The 3749-nt window shown below is 59.3% G+C and overlaps 1 non-coding gene across 1 annotated transcript; it reads right to left on the reverse strand.

The window, feature by feature from the left end:
• Positions 1-72, reverse strand: TRNAA-UGC. The gene has a single exon. It is a non-coding gene; the product is annotated as a tRNA-Ala (tRNA).
• Positions 73-3749: the final 3677 nt, after the last annotated feature.

A 3749-nucleotide genomic window follows, 5' to 3' on the forward strand; every position in this document is an offset into this window, starting at 1 on the left:
TGGAGATGCCGGGGATCGAACCCGGGGCCTCATACATGCAAAGCATGAGCTCTACCGCTGAGCTACATCCCCACGACGGGAGCCCTCCTTTCGCCGGCCGAGGCTGACCCAGGGTCCCCCTAACGCGCGGCTGCGGCTCCGGGGCTTCCGGAGCTGCGTTCGCAGAAGCGGCGTCGGGCAGACGCAGCGAAGGCTTTCTACCCAGCACCGGCCGGCGCTCCCTGCACCTCTCAGCGCGCGTCTTATGCTCGCGGATCTCTGTGATTCGATTATACGCGCTTCCTTCTCCACCAGGGTGATGAGGAAGGGCAGTGCCCTGGGTGCCCCTCCTCGAGCCCACAGCCGAGCCCCTCGGACAGGGCGGCGACGGATGACCCGCGAGGCGAGCGCTGTCCGGGATCTGGGTCGCAGCGCGGGGCGCCGTGCGGGGAGGCGCGCGCCCGAGGGCGGCGCTGAGAAACACGCCGCAGACGGTCTCGGCGGCGGGGCAGGGGCCGCGGCCCCGGCGCCGACCAACGTGCGGCGCGTCGTGCGGGACGAGCCGGGGCCCGGGACCCCCGGGTGAGGCCCGGGGCTGCGCGGGGGGCGCCGCCTCGCGGATTTCCGCCCGGGTCCCGCGCGCACGTGGAGCGTGGCCGCGCCGGGTAAGCACCCCGGCGGTCGGCTCGGGGTCTAGGCAGGCGCGGGTCCGAAATCATTCACGCGCTTCCCCGAGCTCCTCCTTGGCAAAGATTCACGGGGGAAACGAGGCCCGGTCGGCCGCTGGGCGGGCGTGCCCTGGGCTCCGGGCTCCTGCCGGTGCCCAGCGCGCCCAGACCCCCGATCTGTCCTGCCCGGCAGCGAGCTCCGCACGGTCCATGCCGCCCGCTTCCGGGGCTTCGATTTCCGCCTCCAGATTCTCCGGGGTGGGGGGCGGGGGGCGGCCCACCAGCGTTCCTGGCGCTCCAGGCCGGGTCTCGGCCTTCCGCAGGGCTCGGCGCGCAAGGCCCCGCGCGGGGTGCCGCGGAGACTTCCTGGGGTCGCTCCTAGGGTTCGCGGCCAGGTCACGTTTTCAACGGGTGCCTCGCTTTCCCTCCTGGCCTTCCCTTCCGGCACATTACCTGGCGTTTACCGGCTTTCCCGCCCCGCGCCGGCCGCTCCGCGGTGCTTAGGACAAGCCCTGCTCTGGGACCCGTCCGGAGCCCCGGAACCCTCCCAGAAAACGCCCACAGCGGCGATCGTGCCCGGCGCGCCCCGAAACCTCCTCCGGGCACCGCCGAGTTGCGAAGGCGAAGGACAGTAGGCGTGCGGCGGGAGAAGAAAACGTAAACTACGTGAGACTTGGAACCGAGTAAGGGAGACACAAACGTAAACAGATGTGTGTCTAGAAACAAGCAATGGAGTCAACGGTTTCATCCCTCCGCAGGACGCAAGGCGCCGGCGAGCACCGACGTCTCCCGGAAGCCTCCCCTGCGAGCCGCGTGGGGCGCGTCGGGTCCAACGTGCGACCCCCGAGGACCCGACTCTCCGGCCGCGTGAAGTCGACCGGGGCGCGTGGGGTCCTTCCCTCCCCCACCGCGGTTCGCGCCAGTCCCCAGCCCTCACCACGCTTCTCTTCGCCCGGGCTTTCCCTGCCCGCCACCCGCCAGCGGACCCCCGCGGGGGGAGTGGTTCCGGTGTAGACCACCCGGTGCACACCCCCACCCTGTGCAGACCGCCACCAGCCCTCTCTTCCAGGTCCCTGGGAAAGCCTCCGGCTCCTCTTCCAGGACCCTAGCCCCGCTCCCCTTACACATTTGCAGATTTGCGCCGGTGGGATTTTCAGAAGGAGCCTGAGACCCCTGCTGCCCGGGACAGGGAGGGCCGGGCGCAAGAGCTGCAGCCCGGAGCCCGCGGGCCTGGACGTGCGCGGCGGCGACGCGCCGGCCGCTCCCCCCGAGCCCGGGAGCAGCGCCATAGGCCGTAGCGGGGAGGCTGGTCTGCGGGCCTAGTGGGGAGGGAATGAGACTCGCGTGCCACAGCTCGTGCGTGATCCCGGACGGTCCACGTGGCCAGATTCTTGGAGATTTGGCCTCGAGGGTTGAGCCCCGCCAAGTCTACGCGCGTTTGGAGGCTCAGCCCGCGGACTGCGCTGACCCGCTGGGGAGGTGCTAACCTCTGCCCCCCCCCCCCCCGAATCCGGTTCGTGATGGGAATCGGGGGTGCATCTGTTGCTCAAGAACAGGAGGGGTGTTTTGGTTTTTTGTTGTTGTTTTTTTTTATATATATAATTTTGGTCATAACTGCCCTGGCGGTCGCCACCGGCGATTGGATGGTTGAGTCAAGTCCTAGGCTGGGCTGTCCTCCCTGCTGCCCTCCCTCGCTCCTCCCCACGTGACACTGTGAGGCAGGTGTGAGGTTCACCCCTGGTCTGTCCACTCACGGGACATCTCTACCTGTAGACGTGCGTTATTTCGGCCTTGTGCTGTTCTTAATCTGTTTTCAGTCATCTTTATTTCCCTCTTCTCTTCGAATGGCTAGTGGATAGATTATCTATTGTTCGAGGGCTTTCGAATGTGGAGAGAAGTATCTACGCGGTTTGTACGTTAGTGTACAATTCATTAAGTCTTAAAAACTAACATTTGTAAAGATTCGCACACACTTTCACAGTATATTTAAAAACTAAATTCGAAAATTAGATTTCCCTTACACACAAATATTTATAAAAATCCAGGCCTAATACGTTAAATTATTTTATCTTTAAAGGTTGGACACACCTTAGTCCTGTAGTATTGTAGGAAAATGCTGTCCTAACGTTGCTTTCTGTAAGCAGTGGCTCCTGAGCTTTCGTGGGTATCAGCACCTCCTCCGGGTCTTGTCAGAACACAGGTTGCTGTGTTCCTGACTCACCCCCACGACGTGGGGCCCCAGAATTTGTACTTTTAGCAAGATCTCAGGTGATGCTGATGCTGGCCACACTTTGAGACCCTAAAACCTTTTCTAAAGTATTAAAATCTGGACTTATATTTGTTTGTTTCTTTTAAATTCATTTTCTAGAGAGAGACAACTTGAGCAGGGGAGGGTCAGAGAGAGAGGAAGATACAGAATCTGAAACAGGCTCCAGGCTCTGAGCTGTCAGCACAGAGCCGACACAGGGCTCAAACCCATGAACCACTAGATCATGATCTGAGCTGAAGTCGGATGTTTAACCGACTGAGCCACCCAGGCGCCCCTCTGGACTTATATTTGAGTCTTCAGACTCTTTCTTACACTTTTTATTCCACAGGATACCAGGTTTACTCACCCAATCTACGAACTGGGCTCTTTCTTCTTGGGCTGAGACTTAACACACATTGCAGACAATTCCAAGGCCGGGACCTGAGATCAAGTGCACCCTGCAAGATCACTCTCTCCCCATCCTTTACCCAAGATTTTGTCCTGTCCATCATGACATTTCCCAAAGGGTTGCTGTAGCCATCTATGGCTTAGTTTTCCCCATGCCAGCCTTTCCAAAAGCCTCGTGATCTGAATGACTTACATTCATGGTCATTGTTAGGATAAAAGCCAAATTTGCACCCACTTGTTTAGAGCTGGGCCTGGGCAGTTAAAATGAACTAAAGCCTTTAGCCTTTAGTGATGTTGATTTACAAACATTTTCTTTCTGACATTCAAGACCTGTAAAATTCACACAATTCTTGCATCACAAAATATAACAAAATACATTTTAAAGAAAACTTTATGTATATTCATAAAGGAAGGTACATTTGTAGCCATAGAACCTCTTCAGTTCT

This window comes from Hyaena hyaena, unplaced genomic scaffold, assembly GCF_003009895.1.
Source record: "Hyaena hyaena isolate Hyena2069 unplaced genomic scaffold, ASM300989v1 scaffold_637, whole genome shotgun sequence".
Classification (NCBI taxonomy): domain Eukaryota; kingdom Metazoa; phylum Chordata; class Mammalia; order Carnivora; family Hyaenidae; genus Hyaena; species Hyaena hyaena.